This window comes from Podarcis raffonei, chromosome 4 (genome assembly GCF_027172205.1).
Source record: "Podarcis raffonei isolate rPodRaf1 chromosome 4, rPodRaf1.pri, whole genome shotgun sequence".
NCBI classification, from domain to species: Eukaryota; Metazoa; Chordata; class Lepidosauria; order Squamata; family Lacertidae; genus Podarcis; species Podarcis raffonei.
In genome coordinates this window covers 70,914,612-70,940,734 of record NC_070605.1, presented here as the reverse complement: position 1 = coordinate 70,940,734, position 26,123 = coordinate 70,914,612, and the positions used below count along the sequence as shown (strand labels likewise).

The window sequence follows — 26,123 nt, the reverse complement described above, 5'->3', positions numbered from 1 at the left end:
CCACAATGAATCATCAACTTTTAAATTTATCTCTTTCAGTAATGGGTCTGATTACAGATAAAAATATTTACACAGTAGGTGTTAATTTTATCCCCTGATTCTTTGGCCCAAGAGCAAGAAAATGATAACTAATACATTTCTGTAGCAAGCAGAAGTAGGAATCTGGAGTAAGAGATAATAGCCTGGATTCCTAGTTTTTGGGAACCTCTGTTCATGAAAGCAGCATTTTCCATATAGAAGGGGAACCCTAATCCAACCCTCAAAGGCTCCACTCTGATCATCATGGATTCAGTAGGAAGCTCTGAAGTATGAATTTTCAGAATAAGAAGTCATAGAATCAAGTATCATAGAATCATAGAGTTGGAAGAGACCACAAGGGCCATCGAGTCCAACCCCCTGCCAAGCAGGAAACACCATCAGAGCACTCCTGACATATGGTTGTCAAGCCTCTGCTTAAAGACCTCCAAAGAAGGAGACTCCACCACACTCCTTGGCAGCAAATTCCACTGTCGAACAGCTCTTACTGTCAGGAAGTTCTTCCTAATGTTTAGGTGGAATCTTCTTTCTTGTAGTTTGGATCCATTGCTCCGTGTCCGCTTCTCTGGAGCAGCAGAAAACAACCTTTCTCCCTCCTCTATGTGACATCCTTTTATATATTTGAACATGGCTATCATATCACCCCTTAACCTCCTCTTCTCCAGGCTAAACATGCCCAGCTCCCTTAGCCGTTCCTCGTAAGGCATCGTTTCCAGGCCTTTGACCATTTTGGTTGCCCTCCTCTGGACACGTTCCAGTTTGTCAGTGTCCTTCTTGAACTGTGGTGCCCAGAACTGGACACAGTACTCCAGGTGAGGTCTGACCAGAGCAGAATACAGTGGCACTATTACTTCCCTTGATCTCGATGCTATACTCCTATTGATGCAGCCCAGAATTGCATTGGCTTTTTTAGCTGCCGCATCACACTGTTGGCTCATGTCAAGTTTGTGGTCAACCAAGACTCCTAGATCCTTTTCACATGTAGTGCTCTCAAGCCAGGTGTCACCCATCTTGTATTTGTGCCTCTCATTTTTTTTTTGCCCAAGTGCAATACTTTACATTTCTCCCTGTTAAAATTCATCTTGTTTGTTTTGGCCCAGTTCTCCAATCTGTCAAGGTCGTTTTGAAGTGTGATCCTGTCCTCTGGGGTGTTAGCCACCCCTCCCAGTTTGGTGTCATCTGCAAATTTGATCAGGATGCCCTTGAGTCCATCATCCAAGTCGTTGATAAAGATGTTGAATAAGACCGGGCCCAAGACAGAACCCTGTGGCACCCCACTAGTCACTCTTCTCCAGGATGAAGAGGAACCATTGATGAGCACCCTTTGGGTTCGGTCAGTCAGCCAGTTACAAATCCACTGAGTGGTAGCATAGTCAAGACCGCATTTTACCAGCTTCTTTACAAGAATATCATGGGGCACCTTGTCAAATGCCTTGCTGAAATCAAGGTAGGCTACATCCACTGCGTTCCCTTCATCTACCAGGCTTGTAATTCTGTCAAAAAATGAGATCAGGTTAGTCTGACATGACTTATTTTTCAGAAATCCATGCTGACTCACAGCATTCCTTTCTAGGTGCTCACAGACTTTTTGCTTAATGATCTGCTCCAGAATCTTCCCTGGTATTGATGGCAGACTGACTGGGCGGTAATTATTTGGGTCCTCTCTTTTCCCCTTTTTGAAAATAGGGACAACATTTGCCCTCCTCCAGTCTGCCGGGACTTCGCCTGTTCTCCAGGAATTCTCAAAGATGACTGCCAGTGGTTCTGAGATCACATCTGCCAGTTCTTTTAATACTATTGGATGCAGTTCATCTGGCCCTGGAGACTTGAATACATCTAGACTAGCCAAGTATTCTTGTACTATCTCCTTAGTTATTCTGGGCTGTGTTTCCTCTGCTGAATCATTTGCTCCAAATTCTTCAGGTCGAGCATTGTTTTCTTTATCGGAGAAGACTGAGGCAAAGAAGGCATTGAGGAGTTCAGCCCTTTCTGTGTCCCCTGTTTGTATTTCACCATCAGTGTTGAACCCTTCCAAAGGACTGGGATTCTAACTGTGTTCAGCTCATGGCCAGTATTTTTCTTTTGCAGGAAGCCATTTTGACAATTAGCAATATCAGCAGTCATTGGAACCCAATAGTAAATTGTGGTTGGTAAGCAGCCCTGGTTTTCTGGTGGCATCCTGCTCACCTCCCATGAAGTGTTTTTAAAGATGTTACACATAAAGCCATTTGGTGAACAGACAGTGGGCTCTGTTATTCCTTTTAGAATGTATATCAGCCTTGATCTCTTTCTTTCTCCTACCCCACTGGTACCATAAGTAAATATTATACAATAGACAGAATGTTGAGTTTTGAGCATGAAACCTCCTCATCTGTATCACTTTTTGTTGTCCAATTTTGAGCCTTCTCTTTTTGGAAGGTTTTAAAACAGGCATAGGAAGGAAATCTTATTAAGAAACCCAATGGTGAAGGAATCGGTTTAGTATTATCAGAATAAAAACAATTTTCCACATAAGGAAGGAAGGTGGACCGATTCCAAAACTGGCATGATACAGACTGGTTAATACCATACAAGCAACAATGCAAGGATAGAATAGTGCCAGTTTATTCAGAGATTACTGAACTTCAGAGCTGCATAACACCTTCCAATTTCATGTATGCCCTATGAATGTCTACAAACACAGCACACACAAATTTGGGCTACATACCTTCTGCAGAGAGGTTGCATTATCTAATTTACAGCCTCCAGTGCTGTAGCTTGTCTCTCCAGCTGTGCATAATTTAAACCATGTTCTACTGATTCAGCACTCCAAGGGATAGTACAAGCTACTTATTTTCCTTTCATCTAAAGGAGACCAGCAGCAAATATTATACCCAAAACCTCATTAGCTGTACAATGTCTACTGAATTGTCCCATCTATACACAGGTGCACTCCTCATTCAAAAGCAGTCCATCACCAAGCAAGCATGTGAGGCCCTGCAGATACAATGTCAGGCAAGCCTTGGGAGGCTTCATTTGTGAAATCCCCACTCAGGCCTTGAACTGGATTGCTTTGGGCCAGTCACTGTCTTTCAATGTAACCTACATCACAAGGTTATTTTGGGGAGTAAATGAGGAAGGGGAGAACCATGTACACCATCCTGAGGTCCCTGGAGAAAAATGTGGGATATAAATACAATAAATTAATAATAATAGACAAATAAATTTTGCAAAGTGCCCATGAAAGTTTGGGAGAGCCAGTGTGATGTAGTGGTTGAGAGCGGTAGTCTCGTAATCTGGGGAACCTGGTTCGCATCTCCGCTCCTCCACATGCAGCTGCTGGGTGACCTTGGGCCAGTCACACTTCTCACTCACCTCACAGAGTGTTTGTTGTGGGGGAGGAAGGGAAAGGAGAATGTTAGCCGCTTTGAGACTCCTTAAAGGGAGTGAAAGGCGGGATATCAAATCGAAACTCCTCTTCTTCTTCTTCTTCTTCTTCTTCTTCTTGTATCACATTAAAAGGTACAGTGGTACCTTGATTATTGAACAGCTTAGTTGACGAACAAATCAGCTCCCGAATGCCGCAAACCTGGAAGTAAGTGTTCTGGTTTGCGAATGTTTTTTGGAAGCTGGATGTCCGACACGGCTTCCGCTTGAATGCAGGAAGCTTCTGCAGCCAATCAGAAGCTGCACCTTGGTTTTCGAAGGGTTTCAGGAGTCGAATGGACTCCCGGAAAGGATTAAGTTCAAGAATCAAGGTACCACTGTATTGTCTTGAAGATACCATAAAACATGGGACAGTAGACAGAGGGTAGAACTCAACTGGTTCCTTGCCCTCACAGCAGGGTTTTTGAGCCAAAGGAGACAAATGATCACAGAAGAGATGGGGAGGGTGATTTGGGCAGGTGCCTCCTGTATCCCCTCAACACCACTTCCCAGGTGGCTGTGGGAATCCATGAGCACAAGGGCACCAATGGGAATCTAATAAGACATTTATTCACCTAAATATACTGAACCAAAACTATCCCATCACCATAGGTTTCACTTTAATCTTCATTATCTCAAGGAGTGCATAGGACACTGAAAAGTTAACAACAAAATAATTTCTGAATGGCGGAACAAATAAAAGGCAGTGAAAAATCTTTGGTAAAGCAGATATTAGGTCTAATTGTTACATGTAATCCAACGCTAATGAAGTACAAGAAAACTTAAAAAGGGATACAACTAGTTAGCTCCATAGCCTGTTATCAGAATGTGACATATGAATCTACCTTGAGTCAAGCATTTGGGCCACCCATATCCAGCTCAGTTTTGGGGAGAGAAACCTGCAATCTGGGGCCTCGAAATTGGGATATTTTCTAGCCCTCTTATACTTAATTCTGTTAACCAGAGGTAGCAGGGATGGAACCTTCCGAATGCAGTGATCTATGGCTCCTTCCTGAGCAGATGTGGAAGATTTAACCAGGGGCAAACACACTGCTGTAAGTGTGTAGTCCACATTGGATAAGATATAACAGAATCTGTAATGAACAATTATAAATTTATACTTCACTCAGGCTTTTAATTTAAATAATATATAGATTTATACTTTTCAGGACTTCAATAGTGTCATTACAAATTTCCAATTTTTCCATTTACTCTGTCAGTCACTCTCAAATATGGTCTTCTTACATGAATCCAACAAAATAGTCCCATTCTGCCCATGAATAAATTGGTGCCTTAAAAAGTGCATTTTTCTCTTCCCTGGGCCAAGTCTTTTAATCAGCTCATTGTGATATTTTCTATCATGTGCTTCTAATAAGAGTTACAGTAATTTTCAAAGCCTGGCTCTCTTAAAAATTTTAACATCTCCATCAAGAAGAAGAGCATTCACAAAAAACTGTGGGAGAGAGGAACCTTGGAAATCTCACCGCATTACTCAAATGAATCACACTCCAAGTACATTAAAGACAGGGTTGGAATGTGAGCACATTACAGTTAAAGTGCACAGATGTGTTCAGTGTGATGAAGCCATCCTTTACAGAGAGTGCAAATATCTGATTCTGTCAGCGCTGTCATGGCCTACAATTATAGGAATAAATGAAAAGAATTTGGAGGTGTCTTTCAACTCAGTTTAGTCTTTGATACACATCCTGAATCTGTAAACAAATCAAGAGGTTGAAATGACTTCAGAGGTTGTTATCTCAACAATGAACAGTTAAAGGGAGAACAAAGCATTTAAAAATGAGTTCAATATTATTCAAAAATGTAGCAGGAAGGAAAATGATATCGTTCTGGATTTAGACCCCTTTCAAGGCTAACATTTTCAAGGCCAGCTATCCTTTGGTAGGCTGTTATGGATTCTACCACAACTCTCCAGCTAGAGACTTCATCCGTGAAAAAGGTCTGATGCATTGGCATTATCTCTTGGCATAATTCCACCAAGAGCCTTCAAGAACTTTTTTCTTTTTTGCCTGAGGTAAAGGACAAGATGGTACCCCCATTTCACATACAGATGCCAACGGACTGAAAATTTAATCTTGTTTTGAGATTGGTGATGAGGCATATTCCAGGGAGCAGCAGCCTAGCTTAGAGGGCACAGGGCAGGCTGTCTCCCAACACCTCATGGTCACTCAGTGTCCCCAGCATCTGATGTCTGAGATGTCTGTTGACTCAGACAACAAGGTCTAACCTGATTCAACTTTTGAGGATGCAATTTGCCAGGATATAAATATTTCTAGGGCATCATACAGTCATTTGGCTGGCCAAAAACGAATTAGAACTTCTCGTGCTCTTGCCTGACTTCATGCTTGCTACCCATCCCTTCCACTCCTTCACACCTGCCTACAGCACCCTTGGTCCATCTACTGCCGATGCTGGTATTCTTCTCCTTCTTCCTACCCACCTCTTTTCAGTAGATCCTTTGGTTACAAATCTTGGCCTGTCCCACCTATACTTTTCTTCCATTATCAGTGATACAAACCAGCATTCCAAATATGGCTGAACCCTCAATTCATATAAAGGCATTATACCAACTGTTTTATTTTCAGGCCATTTCCTAATAATTCGAAACACTTGAGGCATACCAAGCTGACATTTGCAGTGAACAGTCCACCACATCCCATGATCTTTTTAGTCCTGGGTAATCACAGCCAATTCAAATTTCATCAGCAAATGCATTAACTTAGAATACTTTGCTGCAAGAGCAATGATATCACCTGCTCTTATTTGCAATGAATATCATTTGCCATTTTGTTGCCCTTTCAGCATTTTGAAGAAATGCTTCTGAAATTCTTCTGCCTGCTTTGAATTTCACCCTCCTGAATAATTGGGTGGCACCCATAAACTTAATAACCTTATTATTCAGTCCTGACTCCAGATCGTTTATTAGTAAGTTAAGCAGCATCCCAACAGAAATACTTGGGGAAGTCCATTGCTTATATCCTTCTATTTATTCTGGTCATCTCCTTCCTGTTCTTTAATCATTTTCTGATCCATACAAAGACAAAGCCACATATCATGTGTATCCAAAGTTTGGTGAGGACTCATGGCTTTATCAGAAGCTTTCTGGAGCTTCAAGTATTTACTAAATAGCCCCTATCTCCATTTTCATTGACAATTTTGAATCGCTCTTAAAGATTGATTATCATGCAGATGTTTCTAAGTGCTTGCAACCAAAACATAAGGTCCAAAAAGGACATTGGATGCCAGTCTTACATGTGCAGTCCTTCCATGTCTTCACTTTGAGCCCACATGGCTTCAGGACAATGTTTCAATGGGCTATGGTCTCTGGTCTCAATAAGTACATATAGTAAAATGATTCACAGGTTCTGTTTGTGCCAAGGATGAAGAACCTGCGCACGTCCACCACCACTACACCACTCCCAATATTATTAGACTCCAGTTCCTATTAGCCACAGCGAGGAAGGCCAATGGCAAGGATGATGGTAGTGGTAGGTGTAGAGCTAGGGTGATGGAGGAGGTGACCTAAGGCACAGGATCTGAATGCAATGCTTCAGGCTTTTCTACTCCCCTCTCTCAAGGTAACACCTCTCCCCATACAACACACCTCAGTGACCCTGCTCCATGATCTCAAGTGCTTTTGCTTGGCTGGAATGTGTCCATGAACAATGATAATGCCTCTTATTTTCCTGGATAGAGTAATGTGTTTGTAAAAACCTCTGGCTTTTGCATGGCTGGAATGTGGTCTTCTCCACAAAGGTAAACATCACACCTGTTAATCCATCCACTTCAGCACTGGCCCTACCCACCACCAGCAGGTCATCCCCAAGGTTACTCATGTAGCAGTGCAGCCTTCAAGCTAAACGTTTCTTACCACTATTGTAGTGCAACATTAACTGAGGGCCACAGGTTTGCCACCCCCAATATATGCTTTTTGTTATGGAACAGGTAGATCAGATAAGGTGAAATAAAGCTGATTATCAAGGGTCATAACCCACACCTCCAAACTTTTTGTTTTCCAAATTGGGCTTTTTGGCAATGCCTTCGTTCTGAAGATAGCTCTTTTCTTTATGCTGCCCTGCTGTTCTTTCACTCTCCTTCTCCAGAGTCTTGGAATCACAAATTAAATTACTTTTTAATTTATGTAAATGTGATTTAGGAACAGGAAATTGTCAAACCTGATTGCAGAGGGGGAAATTTGCATCCCATTCTTACTTTTGAACATTTCTTTTTTTAAAAAAAAATGTACCAATTTTCTTTTAGAAAAATTCTCAACCGTTTCCCTCACAAATTCACGTGGTCCCCTGAACAAAATGTTGAGGTTGAAAGAGAGAAGTGTAAGTCATGAAACTCACCATATGGCTTTGGGCAAGTCATTTTAGCCTAAGCTGATGAGTTGTGAAGATAGGATGGAATAAGAAGAACTGCCAAAAAAAAACCAACCACTTATAAACTGTGAACATCAAAGACTGTTGTTCCTAATATTCCTAAAGATAAATGGCAACTTGTTATATTTAGGAATTTTCCATTGTGCACACACAATTTTCATTTTCCACCCCCATCTCCTGCTTTTCTTCCTCACCTTCGGATCTACTGAGTGAGCTTTCACTACCCATTATTTCCAGGAATAGTGCCAATGAAATCTCATTTCTATCAGACAACAAGCATTTCCCCCTCCCTTGGAATTCATATCAGGAGACTACTAAAGCAAACAGAACGAGGCCCATTAAAAGGTGAGAGAGCTGAATACATAACCCTGTCAGATGTGGGGATCAAAATGGCTCATAACATAAATGCTTTACAAACATCGCTTCAGTACACCTGAGCTGCATGGTGACAAAGAACAGATGCAGGTTGGACGGAGAGCCCCACTGTGGCTCTGAATGGCTTAGTGCTAGTTTTGTGCATTTGGCCGGGTTTTATAACATTTCTTTTTTTCTTTCTTCCTAGGTTTCCAGGTACTTAGGCATATGCATTGCTAATGAACCTTGGGCACACAAAAGCCTCCTGTCACTCTGTTGTTGTTGTTTTTTCCCCCCTACACAGAAGGTCATAAAATGGCAGAATGACAGCACCTTCTATGAGGTTTAAACACAGCTGCTGTTCCACACAAGTGGATCTGTGCCACACAGTGGGTGATTCGAACTCCTCAGAGAACAGGCCCTCACCTTTAAAAGACAAGTAGCAGCTGTACTGAGGGCCCATCAAAAACAGCAGTGCACGCTTTCCTGCCCCCATGCAAGAAACGGACATTTTAAAGCCATTTCCATTTGGAGACTGCAAGCAAGTGCCTCTTCCTTGTGATTCACAGCTTCGTCTCGCTGACTACTGATGAACTTCAGCTTGGCATCCTCGTATTAAGACAGCCATTTTTGACAAACCTTTTATCATTGTTCTTTTGGAGACAAACTGGCTGTTAAAGAACATGAAGTTCAGTGAACAGATTCAAGAGAGCATTTGTGCAGTGAAGTGGGACACATGGAGTTGGTTTTGTTTTTTCCCTCTTCATAATACAGTCAAAATTCAATAATAATAGTCAATTCTGCTGAGATGCAATAGATACAATGTACAAAAGGAATTACTTTCATTTTACCTATCATATATGGCATTCAGTTTTTATTTGCACTAGTTTAGTTTAATTATTATTCTTATTTGCCAACACATTTCCTATTCACTCTGGAAATGAAATATTCTGACTCATGCAACACATAGATTTAAAGGTAACTGTATTTGTAGGGTAATAAACCAGCCATTTTCCTCATATGTCTAGACTATATTAGGGCCTGGAAGTATTATAGAATTAATGAGAAACTACTAGAAAGAAACAGCATGAGAGACCCAATGCAATTATGATCCAAGGAACAAATGAAATTACATTTGCATTTATTCCCCATAGTTATGAAGAAAGGAAAAGCAATTTTTTACTGAATCATTTCAGAATAAATTTTAACATTAAATAACTTATTTGGTTTTTAATTTCATTGGTATACCACCAAAATGCTTATTCTTGTGTAAATTATTGATAGGTAATTATAGACAGCACTTTTATATATGACGAGTTTTACATGATTAAAACCAGTAACATACACTCCTATACCAGATCAAGGGCCACTCTGTCACTGGAAACAATCATCTATAAACCAATAAATTCAAATAGGAAGGAAAGGTTTCCATCCAGTGAATAAAACAGAATGATACCATCAACCATATCCTGTTTCCAAAATAGCAAGGAAACCTTTTATGTCTCAATATCTCTCTGTATTACGTGAGTAAAATACTTCTGGCCTTCCATAAATCTGAGTTTCAAATTTGCACTAAGCTCCATATTGCAGAGATTCCTAAAAACGATAAGAAAGTAGCAATCCAAGTTAGGTCCACATGAAAATGCTGCCAAATTGCTACGCCCTTTTGCCCTTTCCCTTCAAGCCACACTATCTCTATATTGTCCTATATGCCCCACCTTAAACATACAGATTCAAAAAAATTTTTCAGCTTAGAGGAAGACCTTTCCCCTCTTCCCTCAGTGAAAGTTACAGCAAGGGTATATCTTCTCTCCTTGCTTCTTTTACTCCATTAAAAATAAAATAAAATAATGTATCTCAAGAAGAGAAATTGTTTACATCTCAGGGACCGCAATTCTCTCCACAACACACACACACACACACACCAAAGCAAGAACTTGGCAGCAAAATCAAAGACAGCTAGTGTAATGGATTCAATAGCCACATCAAGTCTTTGCCTCTGGTTACTGAATCACCAGACCTGTTACAGTTTAATCCAGAACACTTGATTTATTGAACACAACCAAGAATTGAAGAGAGTTTATTCTATTGAATATCATTTAACACCATTGCTACATCTCAACACAAACACAACCAGTTCCTGCCCTTATTGAAATTCTCATATATATAAAAATAGATATAACTTCGAGATCTCATTAAGCCCTTCTCTTTCCCAAGAAGACACTATCAACGGAAAGGAGAGTAGGCCCGGCTGAATATATCCCATGATTTGTACAACAATCCTGCTTTTGTCATTTGCAAAACAGACACACAATGAGTCTTTTTAAGATACAGAGAGAAGTGCATGGAAGCAAAGCCATTCAAGCAATTGACCAAACCTCCTTCAAAAAATAAATAAAATACACATCATTAAGAAGTGTCCACACCACCACCTTGTGGAATCTTCTCGCAAGAGCAACACCTGCTTCTTTCTACCAAAAAAAGAAAAAAGGCGCAAGAAGAAAAGAAATAAAGTTATATTCTTCTTCTCTTTATCCTGTATGGATAGCAAAAGGACTGATAGAGATGGTTGTCTTGCTGGTTTTCAGAATGGAAATGTTCTACTGAGACAATTAGCTTTGCTTTATTTCTACCACCACCATCTCCTTCCCTTGAAATAACTCACTGTCATAGCTTTGAACTGTAAGGATCATAATTAACCAGTCGCTGAATGCAGCCACTTTCCAATGCATCCCTCTCTGCACTCAAAATGGAAACCAGGAAACCACAACCTGTAAATCTCCACTAACCGGAAAGCCAGCTAGGGAGCATGATGGCCAGACTAGGAAATCCACTTTCCTCCTTCCATCTCTTACCGTAGCTACTTACAGGATACTCAAAGCAGAGAATATACCCCCTAGGTGGGTATTCTTGACCTCTAGGATTTCCTTTCTCGTACCTGGTTCTTGTCAACCCTGAGGCACAGATCCTATCAAACAGGATCACTAACTGTTGCTGCAAGATGGTGGGGGGTTGCCTGCGTGGTTGGTGACTTCACTTCACTTTACCCTTGGGGGCTGGCTGCAGCAGTGGCAGCCGTGATCACCTGGCAAATGGCTGGGAAACTTGCGGAAGGAATGGGATAGGCAACTTAACCTGAAAAAACAAACCCCACAGAAATGGGTCTGGCAAACCAAGAGGTGGCAAAGTTGGTCACTGAGAGGAAAGCAAGAGGATGTCCAAAACTGTCTGGCATCCTTCATGGTTAGAGAAACTCGGTGGGTTAGCCTGACAGGCTGAAAGTGGATGTGTGTGTGTGTAGCTGAACCCTTTTGGTGCCAAAGAGGGACAGCAGATGAAGGAGACCTGTCTGCATCAGGGACTTGGACGTGTCTGCAGTGGTTTGACAGGGGGTGGGTGCGGGGAAAGCTCTGCTTCTCGTCCCACAACTAGGGTCTTCCTTTCTTGCAATCTTAAACACGTCACAGAGGTCCCACCACGCAGGCTGGGAAAGGGGGGGGGTTGTGTGGGGGTGAAGATAAGGAAACCGCTTAAGCAAAAGGTGTGGGGGAGAGGAGAGGGTAACAAGTTAGGCGGCCGCTCTTCTGACCCCCTTCATGGGTGGCTGCAGAAGGGACAGAGCATCATTCTCAGCGCCCTGCAGAGTGAAAAGCACGCGCGGGGAGGGGGGGTCGGAAAATGAAAGCAGCTGCAGTGCAGAGAAGGAGGGGGAGGCAGCAATGAGCAGAGGCAGCCCCTGGATTCTGGGCATTTAGGCAGAAGTGGGTGTGGGGGGAGAGGATCAGTCCTAGGCTTCTTAACTTTCCACTAGAAAGTCAAGAGTTGGCAGCTTTGATAAACCATTCAAGGCAAAAGATGAGGCAGCGTCCGCTTCTCCCTCCCTCCCCCCGCCAAGCCAGTTTCCAGGAAGGTGCAGAAATCTCTGGACAGACAAATCCCCTCCCGTCCCTGCAATCCTGCTCTCTTCATTCCCACCCACCCCCACCCCTCCCTGGGAGTCCTGCCCCGCTTCTTTGTAGAATAAGCGATTTATTTTATTCCCCCCTCCACCATACAAACAAATAATAAAGAGGGCCGATAGAGGCGGGGGGGGAGAGAACCCACCCAAATGCCACCCTGGAAATCAATCACGTGGGTTTAAAAAACAACAGGCAGCCTCCGGCAGATAAAGAAAAAGAAAAGGACTTGCTTAATGCCTCCAGAGAGCCTCCAAAATCGTTCCTTCTTGGGAAAAGAGATGGGGGGGAGGAGGTTAAATCAAAGCTTAGCGTGCCTCTCTCAACACCCACCCCCGTTACAAAGAACAGGGCACCGGGGTGCTGTTTCCTTTCCCAAGCTATGCCTTCCCCCGTCTGCTGAAACTGTAGCAATGCTCTCTCTATCTCTCTCTGTGTACTGCAGATATGAGCCGCCCCCCCCCGGTCCCTCTCCGCCACACTCTTCTGTTTATTTGCCTGTAAAGGCAGAGCTACTTTGTAAACATCTCACACGGAGCCCCGGAGCCTTCCTAAAGAGCTGACTGCAGCAAAGTGCCCCCCATCACTTAAGAGCGGTGGTCCAGGGACATAGGAGGGTGCCTGGGCAAAGAGATCTAGAGATGCATTACATACATGAGACATGGAAATCATCTCCAGTGCTGAGAAACGGGAAGTATTCTCTTTTTCCCAATAAGAGGGTGGCAATATTCCCCCCCCCCGAAAACAGTGCAGAGACGACTGCAGCAAACCAGTCCCCCCTCTGGAGTACCAGCTGCAAACGAAGAGGTGGGGGGGGGAGTTTGGGAAGGAAAAGGCAAAAAGGACAGAGCTCTGGCTTGTACCTACCTCGGCGGAGGAAGCTGCCTCTGTGTTTTAGCGGTCCTTGGCAGCCTGTGTCTTCCCAGGCGACTTCCAGCAGAATCGCAGCACGCAGCAGGCTTCGCCGGGGTCCAGCTTCTTTTCCTCCCCCCACCCCCTAGCTCGCGTGGTGTGCGTGTGAAATCCAACACGGTTTTGTTTTGGGTTGGTTTTTTCCCCCTTTAGTCCAGAGGAATGCAACAGCCCCTCGCAAAAAAAAAGCAGAAAATCTTGGTGGTGGAGAGCGACCAAACAAACAAACCAACCAACAACCCCAAACCGGCAGCAACACAACAGCACTAGGTTTGAAAGAACCCGGCGCTTTCTGTTGTAAATGACCTACATTCAAGCGGCAAATGCATTGCAATCGGCGGCGGCGGCGGCAGCAGCAGCGGAAGAAGAAGAAGGCGCGTTGGGTCTGGGAGTGGGAGCTCCGCTTGCCTATTGCAGGGAGACAAGCGACAGCGAGAGGGAGAGCGAGAATGATCGGCGAGGCAGAGCGAGATTGAAGAGCGAGCGAGCGGTCCAGGCTGTGCCAGGCTGTCTCCTTCCGCGATTGGACCAAACTGAATGGAATTTACAAAGCCGGCAGCCAATAGATCTCCGCAGCCGGCCCCATCGCTACAGGAAGCATACCTACATCTACAACCGCATGCAAAGAGCATCGAAGCCTAGTGCAAACCAGCTGGAACAGAAGGATCAAGGGTGGCTGTAGTGGTTGAACAGGTGGGCATTTTACACATGTAGGAATAAAAAAAGAAAAGAAAAAAGCGGGGGTATCTAGAAGGAAAGACTCCTCCTCTCTTGAGTCCCTGCCTTCTTTTTGGTCTAGCTTCTCTTTTACTCAGGGCACGCTCTTAACCCTTTCGTGCCACCATGCCTGCTGAAATGGTGTTTCCACTACCAGCAGTGAAAGCCCGCAAACTTGTTCCAATAGTAACAAATCATATGAAATTGCTGCACCTGATAGGATGACTGAGAAATGCTGTGATGGACAAATGAGTATCACACCCACACACACTTCTCATACAAGTTGCAGGTGCCTTTTCTAGTACAATATAATGGCTCCACATTTGGTTTGAATTTGAATATCAAACCAACCTATCTCACAGGGTTGTTGTAGAGATTAAATCGGGGGAGAACCATGTGTGCCACCTTGAGTTCTTCAGGTAAAAGGTGGGATATAAATGCTATTGATAAAAATAATGTATCAAAACTAAGACTCGGGTTATGATAGGTCGCAATAAGGACTGGGATCAGGGTTATTTGAACCCATTTTACTTCAATAGACCATCAAATCACAGGTGGGAGTGTTATTCTGAGTAGATGGATTTAAGACCACTCATTTGTGCCAAATCCTGATATGTCTACTCATCATGACAGCCATCTAGCTCCATCCCCAAGGAGAATCCAAAGGTTCAGGATGCTGTATGTACATACGCATACTAAGGGAGCTCTGCAACCTTCTTGCTACACATAGCAATCCCTTCTCCCCCACTGACCTTCTCAAATTTACCCTTTCCCACACCATGCAACTTCTAAACCCCCTTTCCATCTTCTCAACCCTACTTTTGAAGCCACTTTTATCTTCTGTTTTGCAACCCCAAGTTTCACCTTCAACCTATATCTCCCCTTACTTTTCTGAAACCCTCTCATGCTCATACATGACCCCCACGATAACATCCTCTTTGTCCTCCCACATATTGCAACTTCTAAACAACACTTTCACCTTCTGCCCAATTGCGAAGCCACCATCCCCTCATGTTTTGCAGCCCCTTTTGCACCCCCACTTTTATCTTCATCCCCATTTCCATGCCTCCCTCTTTTGCAGCCCCCTTTGCATGTACGCACCATGATGACATATGGTACTATGTGTTCAAGAGCAAGTTCAGTTAATGGATGTTGCTCATCAATGAGATAGCTGCTCTAAATAACTACAGTGTTAAGTACTAGGTTAAGTACTAAATTTGTTCTGGAGGTCCTGAAACTGTTCTTAACCTGAAGCACCACTTTAGCTAATGGGGCCTCCTGCTGTTGCCGCGCCGCCAGAGCACGATTTCTGTTCTCATCCTGAAAGAAAGTTCTTAACCCGAGGTACTATTTATGGGTCAGCAGAGTCTGTAACCTGAAGCGTATGTAACCCGAGGTACCACTGTACACTGAATCTGGAACTTCATGTTGAAGACCACCTATGGTTCCAGGAATGAAAGACATTGTGTGAAACTATTGTGGAATATTTGATGGTTCCACATTCTTTATGTCTCTCATGTGAGGCAGCAGAAGAATGAAATATCAAGAAGTTTGAGTACATCGAGAAGGGAAGGACCCTGACATAACCCATTTCTTTTTAACAATGCCCATTGCTCCTCCACAACACTGCAAATGTCTCCTTTAAACCCATCCACTACCACCTGTCCTTTCCATAATTTCTCCTTTCTGTTCTACTTATCAGAGGACTAAAACTGCCACACAGAGAAGGACCCTTCTTCCCTCCACCAAGGCTTTCTCTTAAGAGTCCTTTCCTTTTTCTTCCTGCACCATCCTTCTTCATCGCCACCTTTACCTTTAAAAGCCAATGAAAATAGTGTGATGACAGACTAGTGCAAATATAGTATAGAGAGATACTCCCAAAGAACAGCTGCAATAGATGGTGTCAGCTGACAGGCATAGAATAGGGATCTGGCAAAGGAGGGTGCAGTGGTAAGATGTTAGAACTTGGCTAAGGAGATCTGGGTTCACATCGCTGATCAGCCATGTTGCATAACTGCAATCCTATGCATAAATCCATGGAATTAAACAAATAAACTGTTGAACTTGGGGTGCTTACTTTTGATTGCATAAGTTCAACACATAGATGTTTAACACAAAATCATCAGCCAGCTGAGGTGCCCTTAATTAGAAATGCAAACAATCCAGGAAAGAGTGTTAACATTTAAACTGCTAATGAAGTAGGGACTCCATCCAAGGAAAGAATCTTCAGCCTCAATCCTCTGCTTATATTCCTCATTCTTTGACTTCCTCTATGCTAATCTATCACAAACAACAATAAATCTTGAAAGCCTCATTATCTCCTCATTCACAGGAAGGTCTGTCAACTATTCTGGTCTCTGGCATATGACATCCTCACTCCTCTCCCCAACTCTTGCACCACATCACCTTTGCTTAGGCCTGTTCTTTGGCACTTGAAGCCCTGAAGCCTTTTCGCTTCCTCCTCCAACCAAACCACCTCCTACATACTGTTAGCAGCATCGTAGCTCCCACGGAGAGAAGAAAATCAGCAAAATCTCCAACATTTCTTGTTTGCTGTGACATCAATGTTAGCAACCAGGCTGCTTGAGAGGTTGCAGCCAGAACCTCAGAGCAAGCCACATGGGTACAAGACTTCAGGCGTTCTCTTACCAGTATTGCAGCAGTGGCAGCATCAGCAGTCACGTTCCACGCTGTAACCCAGTCACTTATGGAATATCTGTTTCATATCTGAGGACATTGTTTTGTGGTTTGGGGAGTCTGTAGGGATGGTTTTGTTATTTTTTAGACTTTGTGTTTCATTCTCTTTTTATCTTGTACACCACTTCAAAGGCCTTATGCCGTGAAACAGTTTATAAAAGCGTTTGGCAACAGCAACAACCCAATACAGCAAGTCAGTATTATTACAGTGGAACCTTGGGTTGAGGATGTAATCTGTGATGGAGGCATGTCCGCAACCCGCAGCATTTGCATCCTGAAGTGCCGTGTCTGCACAGGCACTGGTGCGATTTGGTGCTTCTGCGCATGCACGAGTGGCAAAACCTGGAAGTAACCCATTCCGGTACTTCTGGGTTCCCCGCGGTCCGCAACCCAAAAACACATAACCTGAAGCATACATAACATGAGGTATGACTGTATCTCCATATTGCAGACTCGGGAACTGAGAATGGGGAAGGGTACCTTGCCTAAGGCCACATAATGAGGTCATGGCAGAGACAATGTTTGAACCTATGACTTTCTGATCCAGTCTTGTAGACACTGGTTTCTCTCTGATATGTGGCATCTATAACTTTCCAGAGTTAAATGTACAAATGACATTGTGAAGAAAACCTGTTTATTTGAATTAAGGTTTAATGGGTATCGTGTAATGCATTCTGACATTTGTATTGCAACGTACATAGTAATGTGTTTGATGTGGGAAGTTTCCTGTCTGGTCTGGTGAAAGTTAGTTTGACTGTCACTTGGGGCCTTAACTGACAGGGTTGGTGTTAGAATTCTCAACATGCAAAAGAAAGGTAAAAAGATATGCATATCTGGTGGGTGCAGGTTTGGAATTTTCAGTTAGACAGTGTGATTGGCTGCAGCTGGACTACAGGGGCCAATAAAAGTGTAGGCATGATAAGTCTGGACAGCAGAGAGGGGTGCTGGAATTAGAGTTCAGGTTGTTGGTGCTTGGTGCTTGCTGAGTTGAGAAGGAGAAGCCAATAACACAGGAATACAGGGAGCTGTCTTACACAGAGCCTGAACCATCAGTTCACCTAGTTCAGCACTGTCTACACTCATAGGGAGTGGCTCACCAACGTTTACAGGGAACCAGGCAGAGGGCCTTCTCAGTAGTGGCACCCATCCTGTGGAACTCCCTCCCATCAGATGTCAAGGAGATAAATAACTATACAACTTTTAGAAGACATCTGAAGGCAGCCTTCCATAGGGAAGTTTTTAATGTTTGATGTTTTGTTATGTTATGTTTCTGTATATGCTGGAAACCACCCAGAGTGGCTGGGGCAACCCAGTCAGATGGGTGGGGTATAATGATGATGATGATGATGTCAGGCTTCAGGGAATCGGCTTCCTCCCCCGTGGCAGTAAATAAGCAGATTAAATGAAAGGAAAGTCTTACCAGTTACTGTGGTACCTCTGGTTATGAACTTAATTCATTCCAGAGGTCCGTTCTTAACCTGAAATCGTTCTTAACCTGAGGTACCAATTTAGCTAATGGGGCCTCCCGCTGCCACCGCTGCACGATTTCTGTTCACACCCTGAGGTAAAGTTCTTAACCTGAGGTACTACTTCCGAGTTAGTGGAGTCTGTAACCTGAGGTGTATGTAACGCAAGGTGTTTGTAACCCAAGGTACCACTGTAAGGTAAAGGTAAAGGGACCCCTGACCATTAGGTCCAGTCATGACCGACTTTGGGGTTGCGGCACTCATCTCGCTTTATTGGCCGAGGGAGCTGGCGTACAGCTTCCAGGTCATGTGGCCAGCATGACTAAGCCGCTTCTGGCGAACCAGAGCAGCACACGGAAACGCCGTTTACCTTCCTGCCAGAGTAGTACGTATTTATCTACTTGCATTTTGATGTGCTTCTGAACTGCTAGGTTGGCAGGAGCAGGGACCGAGCAACGGGAGCTCACCCTGTTGTGGGGATTCGAACTGCCGACCTTCTGATCGGCAAGTCCTAGGCTCTGTGGTTTAACCCACAGCGCCACCCGCGTCCCTCAGGTACCACTGTAGTTTCTTTAATAAACACAGTGAGAGACAAAAGAAAGCGTCTTGCTAGAATGGCGTTGCTTCCAATTAAGGCTCACCCCACTCCATCCCTATTAATCTACATCACTTCTACATCTTGTAAACTGATCTTGTACCCTTTGCGCTTTCTGTTCTAATGCTCTCTGATTTCTCCGTGCCCTTGGGGATGGGAGGGGGGAATGCTGTCTAGAGACTGTGAATCTCTTCTAGTGTTTCTTCTGCTAGCTGTTCCCCATCCAGTATTTCCCAGCTTTTGCCTTCTGAACTATGTCTCTTTGCAAACCACTGTTCTAAATCTATACTGTTCTCCTGCTCCTGGGAAGATTCAGGGTCGGGGGAGGGGGCAGCTCCCAACATTCCTCTTCAGTGCAGTCTTCCTCAGCACAGTTCCTGACATAGAACAACCCTACCTGGAAATGCCAGGGGTTGAAGCTGGCACCTTCTGCATGCAAGACGGATGCTCTACCATGGAAGGAAGACCTGAGAGGCAGGCAGGTGGAGTGCCTTGGTGCCCAAAGGCTTGGTGGGGATAGCTGAATCATTTGGCTTAGGTTGAAAAGAAAAAAGGGAGAACCTGTCTGCAGCACTGAGCAAGAAGTGAGAAGCAGTTTGGAAGGTTGGTCTCTGGTGACTTGTAGGAGTACCAGAGGGAAGATTTCCATGACAGTACAGCAATACTTCATTATGTCAACCTAATTCCACATGAGTGTTAAGATACCCAATTTTTTTTACTGCAGCCTTCAGTTACTTATGGTACACTTAGATATAGAAATGGTGCTGTGGTCTAGTTTTCTGTTGTTGTTTAGTCGTTTAGTCATGTCCAACTCTTTGTGACCCCATGGACCAGAGCACGCCAGGCACTCCTGTCTTCCACTGCCTCCCGCAGTTTGGTCAGACTCATATTTGTAGCTTTGAGAACACTGTCCAACCATCTCGTCCTCTGTCGTCCTCTTCTCCTTGTGCCCTCAATCTTTCCCAACATCCAGGGAATCTTCTCTTCTCATGAGGTGGCCAAAGTATTGGAGCCTCAGCTTCACGATCTGTCCTTCCAGTGAGCACTCAGGGCTGATTTCCTTAAGAATGGAGAGGTTTGATCTTCTTGCAGTCCATGGAACTCTCAAGAGTCTCCTCCAGCACCATAATTCAAAAGAATCAATTTTTCAGCGATCAGCCTTCTTTATGGTCCAGCTCTCACTTCCATACGTCACTACTGGGAAAACCATAGCTTTAATTATACAGACCTTTGTTGGCAAGGTGATGTCTCTGCTTTTTAAAATGCTGTCTAGGTTTGCCATTGCGTTCCTCCCAAGGAGCAGGCGTCTTTTAATTTCGTGACTGCTGTCACCATCTGCAGTGATCATGGAGCCCAAGAAAGTAAAATCTCTCACTGCCTCCATTTCTTCCCCTTCTATTTGCCAGGAGGTTATGGGCCCAGTGGCCATGATCTTCGTTTTTTTGATGTTGAGCTTCAGACCATATTTTGCGCTCTCCTCTTTCACCCTCATTAAAAGCTTCTTTAATTCCTCCTCACTTTCTGCCATCAAGGTTGTGTCATCTGCATATCTGAGGTTGTTGATATTACTTCCGGCGATCTTAATTCTGGCTTGGGATTCATCCAGCCCAGCCTTTCGCATGATGAATTCTGCATATAAGTTAAAAAAGCAGGGAGACAATATACAGCCTTGTCATACTCCTTTTCCAATTTTGAACCAATCAGTTGTTCCATATCTAGTTTTCTACATTTGGGCTATTGTTAGGTGGATATTTTATTTATTTATTTATTTATTTATTTATTTATTTTTATTTTATTCATTAAGCTTTGATATGTATTTTTCTTAGGTGCTGATAGAAGTTTTTTTTTAAAAAAAAAATCTGTTATAAAACTACACCCAAAATGTTTCAGAAGTAGCACCTCATTAGCCTTTATCTCATGCTGAGCTTGGCAACACTTGAAATTAGGAACTTATAGGAGCAGGAAGTCATGTGAAATAAATTCATGGAGGAGTGGGGGATACTGTTATGGACACTTTGGACTTCCTCTTCCATTTGATTTCCGTTGTGAGACTGCTCCTGCATCAGGCTTCCTGACATTAGGAAGGACAGAGAGAAGCAAGTCTCTATCTCAACTACTCCACTTCCATTGAGCCTTGGTTGAAGTCACTCATTTTGTTTGCTCTTTGACATCAGCACTGCTGTTTATTAATCCAACACCTGGCCTGAAACACAGTGGAAGCCATATTCTGGAAGAAAGGAAAAGCAAACCTTGAAGAAGCTGGTTTCTTTGGGAAGCAGGAAGACCTTTTCAAAAAACCTTCATGCTTTTTAGTTTGGGAGGAAACAATAACAGGCAGGCCTGCAAAAGCAAATCAAAGCATATGAAATAGCAAAGCAAAGGTGGAGTATGGATACATTTCCCATCAAAATACTGAAATGTCAATACCCACTTCACTAACGATTCTTGAAATCAGAAGTCTTTGTTCCTCTTGCTAGCGTTGATTAAAGGAGTCTTTCAGAAATCTGGGCTTTAAGAACTGAACGAGAAGGAGAATGTCATATACTGAAGCTTTTCCCAATAATTTTATTGACAGAAAAAGCTTCATTCCTTTCTACTTTTAAGGCAGAGAAGGCTAGCCAGAAGTAGTTGTCAGCTTAGGCAGAAATAGTTTCTGAATTTCTGGTTAAATAAAGAAGATAATGACATTTCAATATCTGATGCCAAATGGATCTGGAAATTCACATGGGTCACATGATTTCCCACCACAAGTCACTCACATGGTCAAAAATTTAGCCACATTATCTCTTGAGTAATAGCAAACAATATGGAGGATATGTATGACTTGGCACAGCCCTAGATACAGCGCAAGTGACCTAGAGACAATTCTTCTGAACATGCCACCTTCAAAAGGTGCTATCATGGTTGCAGAAATAATTGCCAGATAACTACAGCTGTATCCACAGATGAGCCAGATCTCACCCTCCCTTCCATCCAAGTAATTGCAATTAGAGACAAAACAGCTTACAATGTGGAGGCAAGCTTGGCAATGGTAAATAGGCTTCAAAATGATGTTCTGTCATCCTTTTAAAACATATATTTTTTGCATTTATATACCACCTTTCTCCTAAGGCAGAATAGAATATTAAAATATGAAAACAAATACATCATGTAAAATGTAAAGTTCTTTACCATTGGACCAGTTCTTGTAGGTCAAATTCCATCAATTTCTGTAGCCAAACTGGTGCCAAATGTATTGTTCTGCTTCCCTTTGGACCACATCAGTGTGGACGAGAGGAAGGTCTTGTTATCTGGGCAGCCCAGGACCTCCATCCACACTGCCCAGACTTCATTGCTAATAAGGCAGCAAAAATGTGGGAGGCAGCAGTTACGAGTTACCGCTCCCTACAGCCACAATCGGCACTGTGATTCTCCAGCTGCTTAATTTCACCCCCAAAGGCACACTCCATTGTCTCTTGAGACAGATGGATGCCAACAACACACACTGCTGCTGAAGACTGAAATAATCAGAGGCTAATCACACATTCCTACATCGTTTCTCTCTTATATTGGAGATAGATTATTTCCAAGGCAGACAGTACTGACTGTGCATAATGCCTTTATCTTTAAACAGGCACAAATGCTCAATATTTGCAAACATTTTAAATATATACATATATCCCATGATGTGAATGCTAAGGACAGCAGTCACAAGGTGTGAAGGTGTTAAAAAGATATTGATACAGAAAAATCCTCAAATATCACTTGGTTTGGGGCAAAGAAGAGTGACAGCAGTGGAGAGCCCTGAAATCTTCTACTATCTCTTCCCTAACAGCCAATACCCAATTGAGAAGGGAAATATTAACATCAGCTTGAGAATAACCCACTACCACTTTTATCGAAACCTTCAGTCTGAGAGGGGATGTTTATTGGCAATTTTATAGAGAGTACGGAATCCAGTGATAAAATGTGTTCCATTTATCTCCTCAGCTATTAAAGAGGATCTTACTTCGAATATGTTACAAGGCTGAGTGTAGCTTTTGCACCTTTTCCTACCAGGACAAATACCAATGAACTGTTTTGTCAACCCGGTCAGGTGGGCAGGGTACAAATATTATTATTATTATTATTATTATTATTATTATTATTATTATTATTATTATCCATGTAGGCTCAGGTGGACTTACATTATGACTGTTAAAATGTGGTCACTTTGGAAAACATTTCACTAATTGTAAAGCCTCTCCTCCTACAAGAGGGGAGGTGCTGTGGGCGGGACGCGATCTCTGTGTCATGCAGGGGGGGTTATGCCCCCTGCCCCTGCTCACCTGGCTGGCGCACCACGCCCACAGGTAAGCGCCCAACCGGGCGGCTTGGAGGGGGCGTAGATTGCAGTTTAAGTTACTGCTGTGCCAGCCCTTCTGCCTCATTTTCCGCCTTCCTGACGCGAGTCACCTACCCTCCACTCCCTTAGAGCTTAGGGCTTAATTTTTTCTCTTGGCCTTGCTATGGACCTTAGGTTGGTCACCCAGGTTTTCCAGGGGGCCTGGTAGGAATTTTTCCATCTGGCATTAGGCCTTTTGGTTTTTTCGCCTACCTCGTAGCAATCGTCACAACTTTCTTGGTATTGGCGGGTAGGTTAGGCATTGGAATGTGTTCTTGGTGTGTGGAAGGGCTAGGTATGGCCATTGCCTACCCCTTCAATTTTGGGTATTCCGTTAAAGGAATCCGGCGGTCGTGAATCCTGTCCGATGCCTGTGTGGCGGGGGGCCATGGCACGACCCTCTGTGACATCAGGGGAGAGCCTATAGTTGTATTAGCATCAACAGGCTCCACCTTCTGGTGAATAAACCCCCTTTGGGCTCACCCCCTCTCAGAGTGGGTGGAGTCATTCTGTCGTGGTCCAATGCCTAAGCCAATACCTTTTCACTTGCTGTAATCAATAAAGTTGTGGCCTTTTCTTGCCCATTAACCTTATATTCTGTGTCTGTGTGTCTTCATTACACAAAGCGGGGATCGGGTCCTCAAACCACAAATTTCTTACAGGGCTTTATCCTTCATTTAGGCTGAGGATATGTTTGTTTAAGTTGTTTAGTTTTTATTGAAAGTCTTTCAACATGAACTCTGTGAGAGCTGTGGCAATAAGAACAAATTAAAAGCCAAAATCATCTGCAGGTATTAGGATTATGATGCCTTAGAAAACCCTTATACTTGATAAATCCTCCTTCCAAATCAGTGGCCTTGTTTCCTCTTTGCATTGATACCATTGTATTGAACCATTGCAGAACCATTGCTTCATTCTTCTCTGTTTTCAGATGATATACAGTTGGGTCTCCCACACTGGTTTTGCAACTTGCAGCTTGTGGATGCCACTGGTGGAGTTTCATGCTCCAGCACCAGGGGGCGGAGAGCAGGCAGGGTCTGGTGTGTGTCCTGGGGGTGGGGCAGCCGTGATGGCACCCTGCCAGTATCGCACTGCCGGGGGCAGTACACTCCCCCCCGCAGACCTCTTCCTCCGCCAGTGGTGGGTGCTTGTACAGGAGGGACTCAGGAATGCATCCCTAAGTTACCTCAGGACATACTGAACAGTTGCTCATTCCAATTTTGTCCTGTCCTTTGGCTAAGCAAAAATCAACATGACCGAGAGGCAATATCCTAACCTCCTAAACAGTTAACTTTTCTTCTGTGCAACCATTGTCTCTTCCACCTCATTCCCTCTCATTCTCCCAGCGGATGTCATTCTCTTTTTTTAAAAAAATAATTTTTATTAACCGGCCAATCAAATCAAATCACATCACATCACATAAATTCCAAATTACAAAGCTGAATTTTAAATTTTGTTGAGGGGACCCATATTTCAAGATCCGAAGGGGGATTCTGATCATCTTCTTGCTACTGCGTTAATGTCCAAATCAGTCCAAACAAAGTTCATAATTCTATCCAGTCTTATCTTGCTGTTTCCACATCACATCTTGTTCATATATTTTCTCTTTTTTCTTTATGATCTCTTCTGATAGTCTCCTTAAGCCAATAAACACCAATAATAATCCTGTGTGAATTTTTCCGTTCTTCCAATCCTCAAATCGAGATGGTTTCCATATATCATCGCCTTCATAGATAACATCGCTCTTTCCATCATTAATTACAGAACTGTCGTTCTTAAGTCCCTCTGAGGAGTTTCACCCACAATATAAAAACAGCTCTATTTCTCTATTTCTCCTCCCAGACTTAAGTCCTCCGACAGAACTTCCCAATATGGCGACGGTATTTTTAACTGCGTCATTCCAAAGCCCTTATACATTCCACGCTCTTCTTAAAACATGCTTTGGTTCGAAAGGTTATCTCCACACAGCCTTAAATCCACAGCTTAAGTCCTTAAAATGACATTTCTGACTTGTGAGGGGGAGGGATTCTTGTTTAATCACATAAAGGAAAGAAAGGAAAGTTTTTCCCCTCCCCCATCAGTCCCTTTGCCATACCGAGTCTTGGCGTATCTTCTCATGATTTATACTTGTTCCTCCGACTCGTCTTGTTTTATCAGAGATCTCTTCTGTTAGCAGTCTTTACTCCCCCAACTTCCTTGAAATATGTGCATTTGCTTCATCCAAATCGTTTCTTTTGAAGTTCTTGCAGCTAGTGGCGCGTATCAGAGACAGCGTCCGGGAGCGCCAAAATCCCACAGGAGGGCATTGTGCCTAGTGCCCACATCCGCACAAATTTGGGGGTGGTATAGGGCACAGCAGGCAAGGGCAGTCCCCCCCCCCACAATCCTGGGGGGGTAGGGAAGCTATTTACTCCCATCACAGCCTCCAAATTACCTCATGTGGGTCGGAGAGATGTTATTGTCAGCCATCTTCTGATGCGCCCCTAGTGGCCCCTCCAGCGGATGTCATTCTCAACACTCTCCACCTGCCACTCATTCTAACTCTGTCCCACATTCCACCACATTTAATCTCCTTTCACTCTTTTGTTACTGTCGAACTGCAAGAAGTGGGGAACCATGAGCAAAGTGGAACAGTTAGAGGAGAATTGTGGGTAGACATAGTTACTTGAGGGAATCTCTCTGTGGAGCCCTCCAGCTCTGCCCTATAGCCATTCAATCTATAAAGGTAAAGGGACCCTTGACGTTAGGTCCAGTTGCGGATGACTCTGGGGTTGTGGCGCTCATCTCGTTTTATTGGCCAAGGCATACAGCTTCCAGGTCATGTGGCCAGCATGACTAAGCCGCTTCTGGTGAACCAGAGCAGCACACGGAAATGCTGTTTACCTTCCCGCCGGAGCGGTACCTATTTATCTACTTGCACTTTGACGTGCTTTCAAACTGCTAGGTTGGCAGGAGCAGGCACTGAGCAACGGGAGCTCACCCCGTCGTGGGGATTCGAACTGCCAACCTTCTGATTGGCAAGCCCTAGGCTCTGCGGTTGAACCCACAGTGCCACCCGCATCCCAATCTATACTATGCAGTAATATTCACTATGCCTATATGGGAAAACAATACATACATTTAAAAGTAAATTTAAAAACTAGAACATCTCTCTGTGTGTGTTACAATGTCCTAAATAAGCTCAGGCCTTGAGCTGGGCTCTCTGTGCACTAGTCAACA

The 26,123-nt window shown here is 43.7% G+C and overlaps 1 protein-coding gene across 4 annotated transcripts in view; it reads right to left on the bottom strand.

The window, feature by feature from the left end:
• NLGN4X (neuroligin 4 X-linked) overlaps nucleotides 1-13,745 on the bottom strand; it is a 160,407-nt gene extending 146,662 nt beyond the window's left edge. Inside the window, exon 1 of one of the 4 annotated variants that reach the window (XM_053387276.1) lies at nucleotides 13,022-13,745. The gene's annotated coding sequence lies outside the window, so the exon portion shown is untranslated. The remainder of the gene's footprint in view (nucleotides 1-13,021) is intronic. The other 3 variants (XM_053387270.1, XM_053387274.1, XM_053387275.1) reach the window with 3 other exon arrangements.
• Nucleotides 13,746-26,123: the final 12,378 nt, after the last annotated feature.